The following is an 11,475-nucleotide window of genomic DNA, read 5'->3' as shown; positions in this document are numbered from 1 at the left end:
GAGACTATGAATTAGGTATCAGTAAAATACAGGCAGGGAAACTGATAGATTTTAGTTTAATAAACGTAACATTATTCTTTTCTTTCATGCACACAGTGACAGGGATTGCAGAGAATGTGTGTTTTAAGGAGGAATTCAGTCAAGAAAAACAGGTTACTGTTTGCAAATATGTATAAAGTAAGAACAGCTTTCTGATGCATTAGGAGACAAATTCTAAGCGTAAGGGTCAGCACGAAAACAGATGATAATAAGCAAGAAGAACCTACAATAAGGCTGCAATGCAGGGAAGAGGAGAAGGGAGACTAAAGGTGCAGGCAAAGACTGCTGCCAGCATACTGCTGTCAAATGTCTTGATGACTGTTGGGTAGCTCTGAGCAAGGATAATTAGCTCAATAATCAAGGTAATTCAGCACACAAACACTTGTTGCTTTTACCTCAGTGGGACTACTCATGGACTTAAACATAAAACAAATGATATATGAATGAGGTGGAAACCAATCAGAAGACATCACAAGTGATTCTTCAATTGAGACAACACATTCCCCTACAGGTACCCATCCAAAGACAAACTGTTCCAAAGTTTTGCAGCAACTGTCTCCAGTGTAAAGCCAGATGGTTATTCTTTATTCAGGTAAAGACCTTCCTTCCTTTAGCTACATCACTATTGCTTTCAGATTAGATTAGTGCAAGTCACACTTTGTGGAATCATAACTTAGATCAGCATGATCCAATTTCTGTAGCTATACATCAAGACGACAACTATGAGATTCCTATGCCCAAGGATTCCTATGAGAATCGTATGCCAAGGGGATTTTCTTTCTCACCCTTTAGGATTTTCTTTCCTGTTTTCAAAGACCTCACTATCCAAGGTACGCTGGAAAGCCCACTTTTGTTCTAAAATTCTGGGTGTACAACCCACAGAGCAGACACTTTTGTGTGATCATTGTGCAATGATCATGCTCTTAAAGAAGGTTAAATTGGGCTCTTAAATCCGACACCTTGAAAATCTTTAGTTGGAGGAGGCTACTGACTGGATTTGAGTGTCATGTACTTATGCTTCATGGAATAAAAGAAAAAAAAGACATTTAACACCAAATGGATAATTTTAAAATATTCTGTATTCATTTTTTATCTAGAAACTCACAATATTTCTCATGCAAATTATCCAGGTGATAAAGTGCTACTTACTAGTAGGCTCAGAAGTGAAGTCCTTCAAAGTACAGAAACAGAAACTAAAGCTTAGTGAAAGCCTACAGAACATGTGAAAATTTATTTTCCCTTTTTTCCTAATTTCATTATAGCCCTCCTTTCCAAATTTGGTGATATACACAGACCTCAACAAGCACTAACTTCATGCCAATGTCTGCCATCTCTTTGGTACCCACACAGAAAAGATGAAAATATATTGTACTTTCTACTCTGTCTTTTTACTGTGGAAAAAAGTAAGTTCCTATTAAGACTCACACAGCAAAATAGAATCATAGAACAGCCCAGGTTGGAAGGGACCTCGAAAGATCATCTGGCCCAAACTTCCATGGGAAAGGGAGCCTAGATGATCTCATCTAACACCCTGTCCAGTCGCAACACATAACTGAAAATGTTCTGGTTCTGTGACTGTTTAAGAACTCTCAGCCAATAAGAAACAATGAAGAACAAAACATGTTTTCCTGAAAATGTAAAAGTAAATGAAAACAAGGAGCAATATGCAAAATGTTCTCCTTCACTCATTATCTTATGCATTACTGATAATGCTATAATGGATTCAATAGTATTTACAAACCAAATTATTAGAGACTTTATAAACCAGTACAACATAAACTTAGATATCACAACATATTACTAGATAAATTGACAGTAACAAGAAATCTCTGTGACTAGCTTTTTGCTTAAAAATCAATCCCCATTATAAAAGAATTTGGATAATGTACTAAATCTGGATAAAATGTGCTGTATTGACTATCCTCATTAAAAACACCATCAGCAGATCTAATAAACAGCAACAATAGTAATTGGGTGGATGGTTTCAAACAAATTAAGAGCATACCAGAAAATCCCCCTGAAAGGAAAGTAGGACTGCTGGATCCAGAATCTGGCAGGGAAACTCAATCCACAAGAGAAAGTCAAATTGCCTTCTCTTGCTAAACACAGTGTGACAGAATTGGTGATAAATAAGTAAGCTCTGTTTTGCAAATTATCGAATGCAAAGCAAAATACTGTGGGCATGTCCCGCAGTGGTTTACATCCCACTTCACTGACTATGTTGATTACCATTTTATGAGCACAGACAAGTCCTTTGCTTGTCCACAATTTTTTTCCCAGAATAATTCTGCTTCTCACTCCAAGATATAGCTGAGCTCCTAGTCGCTGTTCTGCATAATAGTCTCTTTTAGTAGCTCTGTACTATTTAGCTTTGCAGCTATTCAAGCAGCAGGACTTTCTAAAGATTGCTATTTCTCTCAAGGTTAAAATAAAAACCATACCTGCATTAGGAAAAATGACAATTTTTCCCAGAAATCCTGGATGGACTGAATGGGCCAAGTAAGTGTTACTGTATTATAACCAGATACCAAGTTAAGTAAAGATGACCTCCCATAGCTCAGCCAATTATTTTCCCACCGTGCTATCCAGAACCATGTAATTTCCCAGAATCATTTTCTGTCCTGAAATACAATTTTCCAAATGGAAAATCCTCCAAGCACAAGATAAAGTTTAGATTTTTCCCATTTGTCCAACTTTTTCAGAAAGCCTTAGGTGAACAAATATTCATTTCTCTGTTCATCTCCCTTACTCTTAACATTGTGGGGTTTTTTCTTGTGTTAGTAACCAATGAACAAGCTAAAGAATTCTCTTTTCTCTCCCATCAAAAAAAAATAAATAAAAAGAGTAGTTACCATGGGAGAATCAGAGTGCCACCTGACTAACTAAGGCCTTCCTGAGTACATGCAACATTCTCATGCTGGTAACACAGAAAGACATAATGTGCATTCCCCAGGACAAGTTCCCAGGAGATGAGAATGCTGCTGTTTAACTCCTTCAAAGGCAAGGATACTAAAAACATGCATGAAACTGCCCCGCTACCATACTCTCCTGGGCATAATTAGTCAACTAGAAACTTTCTCTTGGGAACAACAAACAAGAAAAGAACGTGATCACTGCATAAAATACGAGTGAACAGGTCATGTCAGTGAAGTAATGGAAATAACAAACTTCCTGACCTGACGAGCAATTTTTTTTTTTTTTCCTACAACACATAATGATGCACCTGTTTTCTACCACAACTACAAGAGTTCCTTTGGGCTGAGATGCAGGAATCGTTCTAGGTGATTTAAAAAAAAAAAAACAAACCAAACCACCAAACCCTAAGTTGCATTTCAACAGCTCTTTTACAGTTTTTGAAGGTCACAGTAGGTTCCTTCCCAGGGTCACAAATCATAGAGGGTTAAAATATGGAAAATGAAACACATTCCTGATAAATGGTGACTTAGTGCTTGGTCATCCTGTAAGCTGGTCTAACTTGTCACACCTCCAGCCTTAGATTTTCGAGCAATTCCAATTAGTCAGACCCCTATAACAGACAAATGTTAACACAATGCCTCTCAGTATTCAGTGATCCTGCAATCAAAACTGACCAGTTCCTGCCAACAGAAACTTTCAAAGATTTTTTAAGCAAAAGCAAGCGGCTCTGAGCATAGCCTGCAAGGTCCAGCAGGCATAATAGCTTTGTCAGTGGCAGCTAGTTACAGGTATGCTAAGAGTCACTGAATTCAATACTGCCCATTAAAGCACCTGCCTTTTCTAGGTGTATCAGCTGGGAAGAACAGAACATCAGGGCTACAATTCAGGACTAGTATGAAAATTTTTAAAACACAGGAACAAGACACATGTTCATGATTAATGTTGATGAAACCAAAATGACCCCTTTAAAATTCCTTATGTTCTTTTTGCGCTCTTCATATGTTCACTCGAGCTCTTTTCTTCTACCCTACAGAAAGTTTTCCACCTGCTGTCTTAGATCCCATACTCCTGTAGAATAAGGTGTGTTGTTACTGACATGCTAACTTGCATTTCCCTCTGGGAATGCTGATAATTCACCCAACTTTATACACAGGATGGCTGACAACTGATCTATCACGTGGCCTGGCTTCTTTTCCTAGAAATTCTTATTGCTGTTTGCAATGGCACTTGCTTCTCCAAGATGGGAGTTATCTCATGTAATACTAGATGGAATTTATTTACTCAATTTTTTGCAGCTATAAAATATAATTTTTTCCTTTCTTTTCTATCACCTCCTTTTTAGGACAATCAGATTTATAAATCAGATCTACAGAAAGGATTTTCAATAAATCTAGAGCACAGGCCTGAAGCAGGTGGCGGTGGTAGTGGCAGATGACTGACAGATAAACAGGGCAAAATGCCTAAGACAAATTGTTGAAATCATGTCTTTTTGAAAAATCTCAAAATGGTTATTTTCTTTAACATAAAAAACCTCAAGCAATTGGATTAAAGCACAACCTCAGTTTTTAAAAGTCTATGCTGTGGCTCTGAACATATCATGAAAATGTAACCCATGTGTCCCATAAGAGCCCTGAACTAGAAGATAAAGAAAATGCAGCCTACTTTAAAAGCAAACAAAGAAACTCACACAATATTGTGAGGTATGACTCATTATTTTTATTTTTTTAAATTTTTTAAGTAACTGGTGCTGGTAGTGAGAGTTGTGTGAATAATTGATACTTAGTCGAGTATCTGAGCTTCAGAAAAAAGTTCACGTGAGATCAAAGGGAAAAAAAACACAACTTGAAAATGCCACACTGAATGGAAAGTACATTTGATGCTTCTGCATATTGGTAGGAGAAGATAAAAAAAAAAAAAAAAAATAAATAAAAGGAGCCCTTTCGTCCAGTAGCCCAGTGCATTCACCCAGGATGCTGGAGACACTCTCAGCTCACTCCTTCAGTTGAAGCAATCTGACTGTTCAGCTTCTGTTGCACACACCTACTTAATATACCAGAGTATCCCATTTTGATGTTGGTTTACTTTGCACACATAGTTCAGCTTCCACTTAAGTAGGAAATAAAACTCATGCATCCCACTTCAGAAAAGAGTAACACAAACCGTGGGGAAATCCAAAGGTATAGGTCCTTTTACCCCTTAATGGTACAGCAATAAGCAATTTGCTTTGCAACAGTTACCACACTAATACTGGCTGCAATCTTAAATCAGTTTAAGCCAATCTAAAACTGAACCATCATCAAGAACTGCTTTATCGCCTTCCTCCTTACTTCAAGTTTCCTATTTCTGCAAAACTTCTGTGAACAGAAGCAAGGCTGCCCTTTAGGTGTTTGGCACAGTACACTTCAAAAGGAAGTGACATGACAGAGACGGATGGCCCAATTTGATTGACAAAGTTGCATCCAAAGTTGCTGCCACCAACTGCCAACAAACTGCTGCCTCAGTTAGTCACCAACTGAGGAAGCTGAGCCTCAGCCAACTGAGTTTGAAGGCAAATAAGTCAAAACTCCTTGCCATACTTACCTATCAACTACTAGGATACTATAACAAACTTCAAAAATAGGAGAGTCCAGATTTTCAGAAACACTATTCATAAATCGGCTTTAAAGGCTGAAACACAAGTGGATATTTCTCTTACCAAATTTATTCTTTTGGTTTTGACAAAGTTATTTCTCTCCCTATCACCTGTAAGAAAGACTGAAATTAACTCAGCTCAATTTTATATACTTCCTCATTGATGCTTTACCAAAATTATTATGTCAAACACAGAACAATAAATGTCTACCTGTTTCTATGAGTGATACTGCTCTAGAATTCATATTTGTTAAATATGCCAGCAGAAGGAGCATAAATTTTGTGTAGATGCCACAGCAAGCTTTATTTTCTGTGATTTAATAATATTTTTTTAACAACTGAGCTGTAGTAAAAGCACATAGGTACACAAACATATTATATATATACACACACAAGAACACACAAACATGCACCTGCACACACTATATGGAATCCAAAGAATATTTGGCTTCGTTTATAACAATTAGGCAGTATAGCTACTGAGACTATTTAACAGTCATTTAAAAGTTTTTAAAAACTGAAAAATATTTCTTATTCTGCTTGTGCTTTCAAAATAGGTTCCACAACGTTCCATGTCACACATTTAATTCCATTACAATTATGCTGTTTGAATTTAGCCATTTTTAAGATACAAGTGGTTAATTTATTGATATTTATGCAATTTAATTTCTACAGCATGTTCTATTGTGATCAGCATCTATACACAATGCAGCAGTTATAACTGGGCAAGTCTACTGATCAGCACAAGGAGATTTACAACACAGAATCCCATTCCACTATCATGTTTAATTTACCTCCTTAAAACAACACCACAAACTAACAACAACTCATGTTAGTGGAGAAATTTCCTTAAGATGATTTGAATATGCCAGTCTTCAATCCACCATGTTCTTTACCAATTCTACCCTTGCAATTTACTGATGTAGGATACTGCATAAAGAACAGCTGATGAGGAGTTCACATACCCTACAAAAATCTAACAGTGTTACCTCTAAACTAGCTGAATGTAGGAAAAACGCATGGGAGCTACACCAAAGGCTAAAGGGATAAAGAACAAGAGAGGTCTGCAGATCATATATTTTTCTCAAAAATAATTTATAGATGCCAGAAGGAGGGACAGTGATTTGCTATTTAAAAGTGCCTTCTATTTACCCTTCTCTTTCCTTCTCCCTTCATGTTTTCGTTTGCTGCCTGGTCGAGTCACTTTTTTATCCTCTTCTTTCCCCCTCCCATTACACCTATCTTTTTCTTTATACGATCTTCCCCAGCCCTTCCAAAATTACCTCCACAAGTCTGCCAGAAGTACTTCAAAAGCACCAGTGTTTTCTAATTCCTGAAAAGGGTCAAAACTTAACTTATTCCTGGGGTTTGACCAGAACAGAAACATCCAGAATCCAGAGAAGTCTTTATTCCTGTCCTCCCTCCTCATCTTCAACCTCTCTTGCCCTCAAGCATGGGCCCTGTATCAAAAACCTCCTTCCTGGTATCACAAGGAAGAGCTACAATTGAAACAAGGAAGTACCTACACTTCAAAGATTACATTGTTATTTGACATCTCCAGTGCTGTACTTAGAGAAGCATTTGCACTACTCTTAAGTCTCCCAGGTGGTGGTGATTTTCAACCCTGACCCTCAGTTTCTGCAAACACTGCACAAAACCACTGAATGAAGATCTATACTTTTATTGAGAAGTAACTTCTAGCCTTTAGTACAGGAAAGAGCAGCTTAAAAATTTGAATCTTAAAAGTTTAAGAAAAGAAGGCAAACAATAAAGGCCCACTAGTTATTTCCATGGATGTGAATCCCATCTTTGCTTACTGGACAGAAAGCAGTGATGCAATTCTTCTCTGGAATTGACAGTAACACTATAAAAAGAAAACTGTAACGCTTCCGCTTTTCAGGACTACTGCTGCCTTGCAGTAAGAATTACGTCTGCAGACTTAGGAGATGGTGATAATTATTTTGTAGCAAAGTGGATTCTTGCTCAACTCAAGGCAGAGAGAAACAGATAAATAACACTCCATTCCTGCAATATGGAATTGCCCACAGACAAGTAGGACAGGAGCTTTGGCTCCAACTGACAACTTCAGGGAACTGAAAGAATTTCTAGTTATAGATGAACCAGGAAGAACACAGTTTAAGCTTTGAGAATCCACCCTGGAATTTTACATTAACCATCTTCCAAGCTCAGCAAACTACTTCTAGAACTCATTAGGGAAAAAGTATAAACCCATTAATATCACTTTTACAGTCATTTTCTGGATTTGTCTGCACTTTTCAACATTTATTCTTCACATTTCTTACTGCCATTTTACACATTTTTACATGAGGTTATTGTTTAACAGTTCTCCTGGACTTTCTAGAAACAAACCAAATAGCAGATTTCCCACATTTCCTATGTTACAATACGTCTTACATCAGTTCAGAGTACACTAAATTGTTGGTATCTTAAAGAAATACCCACAAGTCCTTGAAACCAAAGGCTAGATACCTATGGCTTCGATCCTGACAACACATTTTCAAATGCTTGACTTCATCACCAAGAGCAGTCCATTCTCTACAAGATTACTTGCTTTACTGAAGTGAATGCATGGGTTATGTGTTTGCAGAACTACAGCCTAAGTGAAGAGGAACTGCATTCTCAATATTTTGTTATCTCACTGTTGCAGCTCTTGCAATTACTTCAAGTTGCCTGATATTTGTTTTTCTTCTTCCAAATCACAAGAGCTTTAAGAGCTTGAAGAATTGAACCATAACAGCTCAAAACCCCCGATGTAAATAAGAAGAATCTATTTAAAAATTCTATGTTTTTTCAGCAACCTTCTGATTTTAAAACTGACACAAGAATGTCCTGCAAGGACTGATCTTGTTTCTCAGTGTGCACGTGGATTCTGACAGCAGCTGGGAAACTTCCATGAGGTGTAGTCTTTTCCCCCAGCCCCAATTAACCCTTTAAATAAATAGAACCTTAGAAAACATTAAATAGCATTTCCTAGCACAATTGCGAAGTTGTGTTTTTTTCAATTAAAAACAGGAAAAAAAGATACACTGCTGGAATGGGAGCAAAAGCAAGCGTGGTTTACAGTAGTATTTGTTCAAACTTTACCTCTTCCAATCAAAAAAATAAATACATACATTACCCTATATTACACTATTTTACACTTCTGTAATCAACCAATACAGACAAAGTACTGAACTTGACTTGCTACTTCCCCCTAAATCCAATACTGCCCCCACTTCATTACACTCCTACAGTTCATTGGGCATGTGGAAACAACAGCTGCTCTTGAGACCACATGAAATTCAAACAGTTCATTTAGACATCCAAGAGATGGAATCCTCCATAGAAGAGATAAAAATACTGAGATCTCACTGTAAATTACCACACTTGTCAAATTAAGTATTCAATAACAAAATATGAAACATCATATACAGTTAATCAAGACTTTTTTTGTCCAGTGTTCTGTGACCAGCCAAGTCTAGAAACATTCAGCAAAAGAGTGTGAACACACTCAAGAGAAACTTTTCCAAGGCCTCCTACTAGTCTTGAAACTGGGAAGAGAACTCAGATTAAACTTAATCAGAGCTATTCAAAATTTAGCTTTATGTGGGGTTTTGGTTGTTTACTAAGGCTGCAAATGCTGACACTCCAACAAAAATTTAAATATTGACAGGGAACTACTCAAAACAGATTTATGAAGACAGCTGATGAGATATTAGCGATGAATGACAATTTCAGAGCCTACTTTTTGCCTATTCTGCCTTCACAATCCCAAGAAGAGGGGTACCATTTCTTAGTTCTTTCAAGTTCTTAGGGATTTTCATGGTTTATCTCCAGCCAGCAACTATAACCACACAGCTGCTCACTTGCTCATTCCTCCCCTCTGCCCCCCGTAGGGTAGGGAGAAGAAGGAGAAAAGGAATGGGGGGGGGGGGGGGGGGCAGGACGGACAACCAGAAAAAGACCTCATGGGTTGCAATAAAGACAGTTTAATAGAATGATAACGACCAAGGAAAATAACAACAATAATATTTGCAAAAGAATATACAAAATAAAGTAATACAACGCAAGTTGCTCTCACCACATGGTGATTGGTTGCCCAGCCCATCGCAAACAGTGATCACTGATTCCTGCCCCACAGCGAATCCCCATTTATATATTGAGCATGACATCTATGGTACGGAATATTCCTTTGGCCAGCTTGTTCTGTTTATGCTCTCTCTCAGCTTCCCTGAAGCTGACAGAAGCTGAGAGAAGTCCTTGACTAATGTAAACATCACCTGGCAACAACTAAAACAATATGCATTACCAGCATCATTCTCACACCAAACTTAAAACACAGCAGATACTAGAAAGAAAATTAACTCTATCCCAGCTGAAACCAGGGCTGGGAACAAAGGAAGAAATAGAAAAAACACATTGTATTTTAGGTGGGAAAACAAGAATGGACAAAAGAAACCAATTTCTTCTGCAGGTGTTTCTTTTCCCTATCAGTTTTGCTTTTAGACAAGCTCCCCTGGAACCCAAATACAGGATACAACCAAAAGCTGTAAGCCTTCCCATCGCTGTAGATCCCTTTGCTGCTCCAGAAAGAGATTTAAAATCTGGACAATTTTTTTCCTTCTCTTTCTCCCCACAGTCTCCCATGCATACAGTCCTGCTGAATCCCCTGGATTTGACATAGATTTAGAATCTCCCTTGTGAATTCCCCTACAATAGGAAGAAAATAAAAAGCCATTCTATGAATCTCTAACTGAGTATTGCTATGGCAACAAACATAATTCAGAACTTTTAAAGTATTTTCTAATGAGAAGTATTTATACAGACAAGTTAGTACACAGCTTTAAAACACTCAGAAATGTGTAATCAATCAGGAGGGATTACTGATAAAAAAAGACAAAATGAATTTCAAATATAACATTAAAAGGTTTAAACTGCTGCTGTTTGATCTAGTACTTCGATAGGACAAAGATGATTATAGAAATGCCTGCTTGACCAGGTGAATGAACAAGCACAGCTTTGGGCACTGAAGTATGGAAATTTCTACAACCATCAGGCAATGAATTCAAATAAAAGAGCTGTAAAATGGCACTTCCTTCTCTGGTTTGATCTTCCATAGTGTTTACAATTATAATTTAGTGCAACTTTCAGTGGCACAGAAACTCCTCGTTAACTTTCTTAACTGACAGATTAAGATTAAAAACAATTATGTTTTTCAAGGAAAAGTAATGGGCTGTGACTCAAGAGATACGAGTTCTATCTATAGCTCTGGGTCAAGACCTATACAATTTGGCCAAATCACAGTTGTTTCAGTTTCCCATCTATATAATGATATAGTACTAGGTTTCCCCTATTTCATGGTGCAACTTTCCTTTTTATTAGAACATGAACTTTTCCAAGCAAGAACCGTTTTACGACATCATTGTAGAGGGACACTGTGCAGATTTCCGTCAGGATTTCTGACTGCTGTGATCAGCAGGTTTCAAACTGTGTATTCACAGTTAAAAGACTAGTAGTAAACTAAAGTGTTGACTGTGGCCCTAATGATCCAAAAGAGCTGTGGCCGCACTAATACAGTATATAAATATTATTTGGAAGTGGAATTGAGTGGAAATGGTGACAACTCATATAATCACAATTGGTTTTGATCAATAAGCTTCATCTGTTACAGAGAGCACAGTGACTACCTGTCCACAAACTGCTCATAATAGGGGGAGCCAAGAAGCAATCTGCTACTACTGGCTTTTTTTTTTCCTGTTCTGCCCCTCCTTCCTTTCTATTTTCAGAAGAGCTGAGTCTAAAAATAAGGTGATCGGCACATAGCACAGCACTGCTTAAATGGGATTTTGTTTAGAGAGTCTCTGCCTCAACAAAAAGGTTCAGAGAAAC

The sequence above is a fragment of the Vanellus vanellus genome (assembly GCF_965231255.1).
Source record: "Vanellus vanellus genome assembly, chromosome: 1".
Taxonomy (NCBI): Eukaryota; Metazoa; Chordata; class Aves; order Charadriiformes; family Charadriidae; genus Vanellus; species Vanellus vanellus.
The sequence above is the reverse complement of the archived record's forward strand: the minus strand, read 5'-3'. Positions refer to the sequence as shown.